A 12,124-nucleotide genomic window follows, 5' to 3' on the forward strand; every position below is an offset into this window, starting at 1 on the left:
CCTAGTGTGAATTTTCTGTTTAGAAAAGCTTGTGTTTTTCACCTTTCTCTGCCCTGGTTCTTCACCCTGTAAATAAAAGATGGCTGTAATGATGAGCATTATCTGCAAAGCAGCTTCAAGTCAATTGAGCATAAATCTCTGTTCCTGTTAATTCCTTAGTGGACAGTCCTGGTGTCACTTGCCATACAAAGTTTTTGGTGCTGTAGCCTGGATTTTGGGTCAACCAGAAAGTAACTCTGGAGTTCCATGATCCTTCCTTTTATACCCTGTGCTCCTGTACCTCCTGGGCTGGAGGATTTGTACCTGTGCAGAGCCAGGCAAAAGCTGGTGAGGCTGCAGGGTAAGTGGAGGTGAAATAACTGGTGCCAGTCTGTAACTGGGAACTGGGTTAAACTGCATCATCCCTCTAATATATGCTTCCCAAACCCTGAAAAGGAGAAAACATGCTGCTTTTCTTTCCTACGTAGCCATCAGGGAGTGATACCCAGCCTCAGTATGAGACTCTTCCCTGGCTCAGAAGAATCTCCTGATTTCTAGAAACCACTTGCTTCTTCCTATCTTACTTTGACATTGTACAATCCCTTTTTGTCTTTTACTTGTAGGATACAACTCTGTCACTTCTCAGCAAGCACAGAAAGACACTGACGCAATTCATGATGTTCTTTTTTAATAAGAAAAAATGTGTCAGTCTGTATTGATTTTTGGCAATAAAGCATCACTTGAATTTATTTATGAAAATCTGTCAGTGACTTCTGTATCCTCTCAATCTCTAGCTGATGGCAGGAAGGTGACAGGGCTAGTCTCTGGTTACAGAGCAACTACAAATATTCTCTGCAATATTATTTCCATATCCAGGAGTGGGCTCATTTTCCTGTGTTGCCCAGGAATGCGCTTTTTGACCAGGCAGCCGATAAAAACGAACTGATTCTGTGAGGCAGAGTCATGTAGGATCACAAATCTGGCTTGGTGAGGAAAAATCTAGGACTGATTCTTGTATTTCATAGTTGTACATTTTTTTAGGCTTTACATTTTCTTAATTTAATTTAATTTTACTATTTTTTATTTTATTTTATTTTATTTTATTTTATTTTATTTTCTGTTGTGCAGGTTGAAAGTCAGGACTTCAGTTAATACAAAAATATTCTGACTTCTGGGTGGTAGTGATGATTTGCACACGTATTCTCACTACAGCCCAGTTTTAAAAATGTCTGGACATGATGGCAAACATGAATGAACTGCAATACCAAAAGAAGCTTTTATTAACTCTTTGCAAGCATCCTTTAGTCTTCCCCTATATAAACTATAAAGTTTCCCCTTTTGCCAGAAAGCAAGACTCACTCGATGAGAAAACAAAACAACAACAACAACAACAGAAAACATACTGAAACAAAATACAAAAAGCACACAAACCTTCAAGTTTAAAAGCCTCCTCGGTTTGGTGGCATGGGCAATAGGCAGGATTACAGCTGTGCTCACAGGAGGGCTCCGGCAGCATGTGACATGTGGCTTGACAGAATTTGGCCAGCTCTGGCGGCTCTGGCTCACACCCCTGCCTCTGCGCCGGGGTCACTGCAGCTCTGGGAGGCTGATGGGCACGGACACAGGAGCTGGGTGCTCTGGAAAGTGATTTTGGTGCTGTAAAGTGGAGGACCTGCAGTGGCACTGCTAGGGAGAGGGAGAGGAAGGGGCAGTACAGCATCCACAGCCTGTGCGTCCAAGTCGGGAGCAAGGGGAAGGAGAGGGGTTGGCTTGTCCTGAAGGTCGGCGTGATTTTCCCCTCTCCCTCCTGAATGCTAGAACTTGAAACGCCAAGGGCACTTTGGATTTATGCTTTTGCAGATTACTGTGATCTGGACATTGAATAAAAGCAGCTGTGGAGCTCTGGGGGGGATGCTCTGTACAGAGTTCGTGCATGAGGTATGTCCTGCTTCTCCTCTTGTTCTTGTAAAGGAAAATGCTGAAAGTGGAGGTGTGTGAGTGCAAAAAATATAAGTGCAAAAACGCATGCAGATGTGTACAGGTGGATGTCTGCACTGTCTATATTTAATATATCCTTAATTCAGGTCTGTATTTATGGCAGCTTTACTAATACTTAGTATCTCATAGAATCCTCTTGATTGCCATTCTGCCTTTCTCCTCCTTCCTATGGAATAAATCATCCTAGGAATGAAGACTTCAGGGTGTAACCTTCTGAAAGGTATTTGAGAATATCAGAAAAAAAAATCTGAAAGTTTTAATATTTAGTGGCTGCATAATCTTTCTTTTTCTTTTTCTTTCTTTCTTTCTTTCTTTCTTTCTTTCTTTCTTTCTTTTTCTTTCTTTCTCTTTCTTTCTCTCTTTCTTTCTTTCTTTTTCTTTCTTTCTCTTTCTTTCTCTCTTTCTTTCTCTCTTTCTCTCTTTCTTTCTCTTTCTTTCTCTCTTTCTCTCTTTCTCTCTTTCTTTCTCTTTCTTTCTTTCTTTCTTTCTCTCTTTCTTTCTTTTTCTTTCTTTCTCTTTCTTTCTCTTTCTTTCTTTCTTTCTTTCTCTCTTTCTTTCTTTTTCTTTCTTTCTCTTTCTCTCTTTCTTTCTCTCTTTCTCTCTTTCTCTCTTTCTCTCTTTCTCTCTTTCTCTCTTTCTTTCTTTCTCTCTCTCTTTCTTTCTTTCTCTCTTTCTTTCTCTCTTTCTTTCTTTCTTTCTTTCTCTCTTTCTTTCTCTCTTTCTTTTTTTCTTTCTCTCTCTCTCTCTTCCTTTCTTTCTTTCTTTCTTTCTCTCTTTCTCTCTTTCTCTCTCTTCCTTCCTTCCTTCCTTCCTTCCTTCCTTCCTTCCTTCCTTCCTTCCTTCCTTTTTCTCTCTGCTCCACCTCTTATGATGGTGGTAGTGTCACTGGGTATGTGTGATATAACCAGGGATAATTTCAGGATGTAACATGCCTAGGCAACAAAATGGACTTTTGATAAATATTTTTTAGCATTTCTGGAGGTCTGTACAGATCTAGCACTACCTTTACTACAAAATTTGGAATGAATTTGGAAAAGAACATATCATTTCTGTCTCTGGGCAACATGAGGGGCATAAAATATTGATTGGCTTGTTTGAATACAGATTATATAACTGATATTGATTTGATATTGATTACTGGCTGATTTTAAAGGACGAAATTGAAATGTATGTCCCATAACTCTCTCTTACAACAAGAGAGAAAGTATTGGCGGAAATGGAGTGTTCACGTCCCTTCCTCACAGCTTTGGCTGCTGTTCATGAGGAGGAAGCAATCACCAGAAGCTGTAAGACGAAGTCAGCACAGTGATGTGATGGCACTTCACGCCAAAGGAAAAGCAAGCTCCTGGTGTTTAGCAGAATTATTAAGTTGTTTCAGATGCAGAGTACTGCTGAGGTACACCTGAGAGCCAGGCATCAGCAAATCCTAAAGCCTGCATGCAGTTTGGAAGGGAATGGGCTGTGTTTCTTTGCAGAGCTGGGTGCAGGAACTCTGTTAGCCTGGCTCACTGAAGTTTGTGGTGCCAAACTACTGGCCTGCTGGTACACAGACAGCACAGGGACAAAATTAGCATCAGGCTCAGCCTGTAATAGGAGAGAGATCCAGAGGGGGAAAGGGAGTTAGCATTTTCAAGCTGCATTCCTAACCACTGACTCCCTATACGTGTGCATGTTGATCGCTAACCCACTCTGATTAGGTTTGTGAGCTGGAAAATTGTTGCCTATGTATTTACTCCACGCTTATCATGCAGCCTTAGTGTTCTACATAAGAACAGAACAGATGGGATTTTGTATGCTGGTCATCCAGAAAACCACTCTTCCTGGGACAGGATCAGGCTTTTGGGTGTCACCAGGACATTTGTTTGATGGACAAACAGCCAGCAATGTTGAAGCAGAGGGATAAGATCTCCTCTGCAATAGCCCCACACCTAAAAGTGTTCCATGAGCTTAATGTGAAACAGCAAGGGAAGTGAGTTGGGACTGCCTTTCTGTTTTTCTTTAGCTTGGCTTATGTGCAGTACTTTTCCTTGCTGCATGTTGTCCTGCAGCGCTACATTGGGGTGCTGCCCCCGGTCAGCACCAAGTGCCTGCTTAAAATTGTGCTGGATGGATGATTTAGCCTTGGTTTTGGTGATCCATGTAGTGTGGCTGTGACTACTTTTCCTTTACTTCTAGGCTGTCTCTGCTGATTATGCAGTTCCTAAATGTGAGCAGCACGTGCTTTTTTTTTTTCACAAGGCAGCCTGGGGAAAGCAAGGAATGTGAGACCTGCTTTATGGCTGCAGGCTGTCAGTACCATAGAAATGTTCATATTCAATAAAACCTTTGCAGCCTCTTCACATCCTATGAAATGTCTGTTCTGTTTTCTTTCCTTTAGGCTCAGGCTTAAAGGTACACCCTAATTCCTTCTGCAAGGCTAAAGGGGGCTAGTATCTGGTGCATGTAAGTCAGCTCGCCACCAGGACTCCCAGGAACTTTATTGCAGGGATGTCCCAACAAGAAAACACAGCCCTACCTACCCTAGAAATGGAGCAGGGGTGCATGCCCTGAAATTTGTAGGCAGGAGGAATTCAGTTGTGGATGTAAAAAAAATTCTGGTGTGCCAGAGCACTCTGTGGAGATGCAGTGGGAACATACATATTTTCCTCCTAATATGTTGGCTTTCAAAGTTGAAGAATTTTGCAATGAGGATGCAAATCCAGAGATGAGTATTTAATCCAGGTAGGGCCCCTGGTGCAATGTGTTCACCTTTGTGGGTAAGCTGTGAGTTAGTTTTGGGTGCTGCCTCCCGTGTCCCTTGGTGGGGGCACTGGAAATGTCCTCAGCTGTGGGCAGGGGCTGGGGTGCAAGGTACGGCAGTGTGCTGGTGGCATATAAGGTGCTTTGCAGTTAGGTGGTCTTGGGAACGAGAACCCAACTAGAAGAAAATGCATGTCATTGCTTGTCAAACGATTTCATGGTTCTTGTGTTAATTTTTTTTATTCCCAAATCAAGACTCTCTCAGTGCTTCTTAAGCACCCCAGGTAAAATATTGCTTGAATTTCAATTCATATTCTTCTGAATCCCTCGTAGCACTTTCCTCTCTCCTTCCTGCACCTACATCTTCTATGATACATTTAGATTTTGTGATATAATATCATGGTGACTTTCAATTTCTTGGGTGTCCCTAAGGAGCACTGTTGATGCCTAATTCTTGCCAAAGCAATGACAATTGTCACTGACAAGTGCACTTCTCCATAATGTGTATTACCCATTCAGGTCCTTTGAGTTGTCCTTCCTTGTGCACTAGTCTACTTACACCTAATTTTGCATTAACAAGTCTTTTATCTAGGCTGAATTTAGTAGTTTATTGAATATGCAGTTATTATGCTCCTAAAATAATGAAATTAATCCTTTACATCATTGCTTCCCAGAAGGATCTGCCTATGTTGGAAATCAGGATTTGGGGGGAAGATCAATGTCTCTGATCTAACAATGGGAGTTAAGAAGTGAGTGATCCCAAGTTTCTCTTTGACAATTTTAACTAACGTCAGGAAAAACTTACCTAGGGAGGCTTTGAAATTTCCATTATTAAATGCTTTAAAGAATTGGCTGGACAATCATCTGTAACAACATAGCTGATTTCAAGTCAGGATAAATCTTGGTTAAGAACTGCATGTCAGCTTGAAGTTCTCTCCAGCCATCTTTCAGTGGTAAGGTTTGCAATGATTGCATGCCAGAAAATTTGTTTCTCTGTGTCTGGCTTCTGGAGGGCACAGGCAATCCAGGAGGTTCCTGGGATGCATTGATGACAGTTTCTTTCTCCAAGTGATAGAGGAGCCAAAGAGGAGGGGTGCTGTGCTGGACCTCGTTCTCACCAACAAGGAGGGGCTGTGGGGAATGTGAAGCCCAAGGGCAGCCTTGGCTGCAGTGACCATGAGATGGTGGAGTCCAAGATCTGGAGAGCAGTGAGGAGGGAGCACAGCAAGCTTGCTACCCTGGACATCAGGAGAGGAGACTTTGGCCTCTTCAGGGATCTGCTTGGTAAAGAACCATGGGATAAAGCTCTAGAGGGAAGAGGGGCTCAAGAAAGCTGGTTAATATTCAAGGATCACCTCCTCCAAGCTCAGGAGTGATGTACTACAGCAAAAAGGAAGTCAGTCTGCTTATTGTAAATAAATCATTCAAATATCTTCCATAGATGCTGTCCTAGGAAACAAAGAACAAAAAAAGGAAAATACATGCTTCAAACACAGCCTCAGGTCTCTGACTACAACATAACCTTCAAAATCATGCTCTGTTGTTACTGAAGCATTACTTAAAAGCATTGCAAACCTTTACCTCTCTTAGGACAGCCTGTGGTTTATATTAATTTTCCAAAACAGCAGAACACATTATTACTGCTCATGTTGCTGACTTGAGTGCCATTACACCACCCCCCATCAGTCCATTGGCCCACCTCTGCTGTAAATAGAAATTCACTTTGTTTTCCTTCTGGGGGAAGAGGTTTTAGCAATTTGCTGATAATTGGCCTTGACACAGAAGAAGAGATGAGACTCTGAAGTCCCACGGGGTTCATAGAATGGTTGAGGAAGGAAGGGACCTCTGGAGGTCACCTTGTCCAACCCCTCTGCTCAAGCATGGCCACCTAAAGCAGGTTTTCCAGGACCATGTCCAGATGGCAAGACAGGTTTCCCTGTGATTGATCCTCTTTCTTTCTCTTTCCTCGGGATGGTAGGGGACTGTAAAAATCTCCTTCAAAAGATGGGAAAACAGGTGGGCTAGGATGGAAATATAAATATACTATAGATGGAAATATAAATAGTGAAAAACTTATGGTGTGTACTGAAGTATCAGTGGATAATAAAACAGCCTGGAAAGATTGCATCAGTGGTCTGAAGCTGTTCAGGTAGAGATACCATAAAGCTCAGAGCAGACGTGGCCAGTTCATAGGCTGGAATTTGCTTTTGGGCTTGGAAAGTCTCATGCTATGCCTGCAATGTGCCAGTCACAAGGTATCTATGAAAGCCTTAAACCAAATGTCAGTGCCCAATAAGTAGCAGGCACCAGTCAGGTCCATTCTGATTGCTGTGACTCACCTCCACAGAACGTCCTGATTATTAATTTTTTTTTTTTTGAAAATTCCCTGAGATTTTTCTCCCTGCTCCTTCGGTGCCCTCCCTATATGAAGCAGTGAGCAGGGAAGTGGCTGCTGTTCTGTGGTCTATTCCTTTCCTTCAGGACACGGGGATGATGTGTACTTGCCTTCCTTGGGATAAGAAGAGCCTGGCCAAGCCACAGAGAACATGGTGAAACACCACAGAGAGAGAGAGCACGAAGCAAAAGTGATGCAGGGCTGGCAAAATGGCATTATTTAAACCAAAAAAAAAAAAAAATAGCCCCAAAACTCTCTCTCTCTTGTCTCAGAAGTATTGAGGGTTGCTATTGCTCTTTTTTAGAGTCCGAGTCAGGATTTTGGATATCCTGAGATCAGCTCTAGTGGAACAGTTCCATTTTAAAGAATATATTATTTAAAAGTGGAATCGTTTGCATTAATTAAATATGAATTGTCTACAACACAGGAATAAGCATGACTCCATTTCTCATAAGGAGCAGCAGATTGGTGTCTTTTGTTGTGGTGTTAAATCTGTTTTCAGAGGCACTGGGGGCCTTTCAGCATGGGCTGTGCTGGAAAGATAATCTATACATGAGCTATGTGGGCAAGGTGTGGTGTATTGCTCTCTGTTCCCATGTCTTGGTCACTGGAGACCTACTGCAAAGTGAAGTTTCTAGTCTTGTGAGGGAGCAAGAAGGAACCGATCCTTGATAACTGGTTTATTTTCCAGGGCTTGCCCAAATATGCCTGTCACGCCTGATGGAGCAGTCAAGTGTTACAAAACATCTTTTGAGAGCCTGTTTTTCAGTCTACGCTTGTTAATCGGAATCAAGGATTCAGTAAAAACAAACCAAAACAAACCAGAGGGATTATCTTTATTCCTTTCTTATTTTTAAAACAAACAAACAAACACAACCACAAAACCACTAGTGCTCAAAAAGTGCACAGCCTTGGAAAAATGAAAGTCCTCGGCTGGACTTTACCAGCAGCTGTTTAGCTCTACAGCTCCTCTGCTGTAGGTTTGCTAACTAATGTAAATATAGCTGCAGACACCCACATAATTACTTGTGAATTTATTATTGCCTCAATTTTTATAATCATTGCATTGTTTCAAAACTCAGCAGCAAGTTTTACTGCATACTTTTAAGACCGAAAAGAGACAGAAGCACTATCTGGCGCTTTGTTCCAAAATTTTGATTCCACTTTTCATCAGGGTGTGTAGCCTGAGATGGGAGCCACATAAATCTGACTGTAGGTTTTCTCCTATCCCTGCCCTTCCAGTTTTGCTGTGATGTTACATTATGTTGATTGTGCAGGTCTGCGATAGGTATTTTCCCAGTGTCAACATCCAAAAAGTTGAATTTCCAAAAGTTTTCTGATTCTATATTATGGGAGGAATATGTGACATTTTAATTTTACTGATTTCTGTTATGATTAGCTCAAAAGCAGCAGTTTAATGTCACAGAGCACAGTGCTCACTCAAAATGTAAGAAATATTAATTTGAACTTTTAACCTAGTGAATAATTAACGAAGGTGATTATTCCCCTTCAACAGGAGTGAGAGAACCTACCCTAGAATAACCAGCAGCCTGGTGGTTAAACAAGTTATCTACTAAGAAGACAGATTCCAGCACGTAGCCTGAGACTTCAGACTTTAGACTTAAACTGAGATTAAGTCATGACCATCTATATTTCTTAAAGAAGTCTCTTCAGCTATGTTAGTAGGGAAAAAAAGAAGAGGCAAGGCAAATCAAGGCAAGGCAAGGAAAGGATGGTGCTCTGTGACTGTTTTGAGATGAGTTTTCTGGTCGCTGTTATTTACTTTCCAAAGTACAGCAGCTAGTCAGGCTGTTGACTAAGGAGGCATGCCACTATCAGAAAACAAGTCTGGAGAAACACTGTCAAGCTGGAGAAAAATGAGTATTGAGAATCAGGCAGATAAAGGGGAGAGCAGCATTTGTCACCAGGTGTGTTGGGCTCATGGTAAATGTTATCAGTGTAGCAGCCAGGATGGGTGCAGGAGGACAAGGCAATGTCCATGGGGGCATTTGCCCATGCCTCCCATGGCCCATGCTTGCACAATGTGCTCTGCAAAATACAGGAGACGTTTAAAATAAAAATTATTAAAAATAAAATAGAAATTTAAAATAAAAATTAAATATTTAAAATAAAAGTTACATCTGACAATATGAATTGGCTTCCAGCTGACATTGAGAGCTAACTAACTTTGTTATGGAGAATCTGAGAAATGGCTGTCACTGGACAAAGAAAAGAGAAAGATCATTCCCCTTTTCCCTCTTTAGCTTTTGTCTTTTACTGATTCAGATAAAATTATTCAGTTTTATTGTTTTTAAGACTTACTACATATCGTGAAAGAAAAGAAAGTTAGTTTCTTAATTAACACACTTGATAATGTTATCACTTTAGCTGTGATAACTCTTTCAAAGTGAGCTCTGCTAATTATTTTTCTGCACTTGCATAGGGGTCCATGGATGTCTTTTGTTTCACCCTACAATTTACACCTTGGTAAATTCATCTGCTTCCAAAAAGGATTGCAAAACTTATATGTGGTCCATGACTTTGCATATAATCCATTCCTTCTGCTCTCTTGTCAAGCAGTCACATTAAAGCACTGCTGCCACAGTAATTTTCGCAGAGGACTCTTTTGGCAGCATCTAGTTGTAGTTCCCTTTCTGTGATTCTGTGGCACGTGCTGCATACTGCTCATCCTCATATTGAATAACTTTTGCCTCTGAGCTACACCATGCTTTTCATTTTTTTTCAGATGTTTTTGGGAAAATGGTTGGTGTTTATATTTCCATTTCCTTGCAAAGTTACAAAAATACTTTTCCCATTTCATATTAGTTTGGCTGTTCTCCATAAATAGAATGCGTCCATTTTTTTGGCAACCTAACATCAGTTTATAGACTGTTTTCTTACTAATTTAGATTAGGGTATTCAAGTTTAGCCTGCATCTGCCAATACATAGTTTGGCATGTGGCAGAAAGCGTAATCTGAATCTGGTTATTACAGCTCACCTGTTTGATAAGCTTGATGTTTTAGAGGTTCACAGGAACTTGAAAACAATGGAGATTGGTACACGTATGGATCACTTATACCACCAAAGCTTATATTAAAATAACATTATATGGTCTCTTTCCCTGACTTATTAACTTTTAGGGGCTGTGAATCAGAGCCTTTATGACCTTTATAAGGCATTGTAATACTGTTGTAACTTAAAAAAACAAATGAATAAAACAAGACAAACTAATAGGGTTAGTAGTTCAGATCTTTGTTTATGAAATAATTCATATTGAAAAATACACATCTCCTAAATTTGCTAGGCTTTACCTGATAGTTTAAAAATTTTCTCTCTGCTTAGTTGTTTTTACCCAAGCCTTAGTAGGAATTGGATGCTGATCAGGATTATGATTTTTCTTGACATGGAATTATGAGAGGCATAATTATTCTGCCTTCTTCATTACATTCTCCTTTTTTTTTTTCCTCTCTCTCTAAAAGTGAGATTTTCTTCTTGAATAGAGCTTCATTTTGGGGGCACAATTACTTCCAGCCTAATCAGGAGGATGTAACTATTTTAAAACAATAATCCGGTATTTAAATTGTGTATTATATTTCACTAGAACACTTTTTGTGTAAATCATGCAAAGACTTGGTTTTGATCTTCTCATATCTGAAACCTCTTTTACTCTTGATTTACCAGATATTATTTAAAGTAATGAGGAAAGTTTTTGTGCATCTTTTTGGAAGTCAGAGATTAATCTCCCTTTTGTTTTGTAGAAAATTGGCAACAAATCTGTGTGCCTGTAAATAATATTGTTTTTTACTTAAAGCCAAGATAAGTAGTTTTTTTTTTTCTTTTACTTCAATCAGATAGGACTACTCTGTCATAACAGTAACATTTCCAAGCAGGTAATGACTTATATTGAGAAAAACTGCAGAATCTCCCACATTGTAGCTGTCCAGTTTCATCAGTGAAGTCTTCCTTCTACCTTGTGGCCGTGACTTGTTTGGAAACCTGCATCTTTCCTTCAGAGGCAGGTTGAAGAGCCCAACGACTGAGCTTCTGGCTAGGGTTAGCATGTACAGAAGTTGAGACTTCTTCTCTAAAGCTACTTTTTCAAGCATGCTTGCAAATTAAATGATATTGTCCTCATGAGTCACCAAATAATAAGTTGAGTGGGAAATCTTAATGTGGCTCAGGAAATGAAGATTTCCATAAACACTTTGATTCTTATTCCTATCCAACCTGGCTTCTCCCATGGAATGGTAATGTTCACCCAAGGCCTGATTCTCTTAAATTAGGTGTTTTTGTTTGTTTGTTTGTTTGTTTCTTGTTTTCCCCAAAGTTTGAGGGACAGCAGGGAGGGAGATGTGGGTACTTTAGTTGTAGGTAGGTATCATCAGGTATGTCTCTGGCTACACAGGGCTGTTAGTGAGAAGACTGTCTGCCTTCAGGATGTAGAAGAGACAGAGAATTGGTTAAATAATGAAATGTTTTTCTAGGGGAATATTGAGTATCTCTGAATTCGTTAAACATGGCTGAACTGCAGCATCTTTGGCATCATGTTAGAGAGTTCTGATGTGGAGGGTGAGGGAATACACAAAGATATCTGAGATCAAGGTGGGGTAAGTCTTTTTCAACAAAAACACTATTATTTGTCTCCTCTGGAGGAAAACAAAATGTTAGGTGTTAAAGGCAGCACTTGTTTCTCTTTCACCTTTGCAGTAAAGTTAAATAAAATGATTATTTCTCCCTTGTCTTGCTTAAATGTGCATGAGCATTCCTTGAGCAGCAACCTATGAGGTTAACAGTAAGAGCCTGTCTTTATGCATACAAGGAAATAGGCCTAATTCTGCACTGGCCAGGCAAAATGAAGCTGTTTTTTATTTGTTCGTTTGTTTGGTTTTTAATATTAAAGGTGTCACTGATATTCTGAATTTTAAGCCCCCGTAAGTTAGACACCAAGGATGGGATTCATCTTATCCAAATCTGGTGTTTCTGTCATGGGTATCTACAAGAGAAAAAGATGC

Source organism: Cygnus atratus, chromosome 3, assembly GCF_013377495.2.
Source record: "Cygnus atratus isolate AKBS03 ecotype Queensland, Australia chromosome 3, CAtr_DNAZoo_HiC_assembly, whole genome shotgun sequence".
In the NCBI taxonomy this organism is placed as follows: domain Eukaryota; kingdom Metazoa; phylum Chordata; class Aves; order Anseriformes; family Anatidae; genus Cygnus; species Cygnus atratus.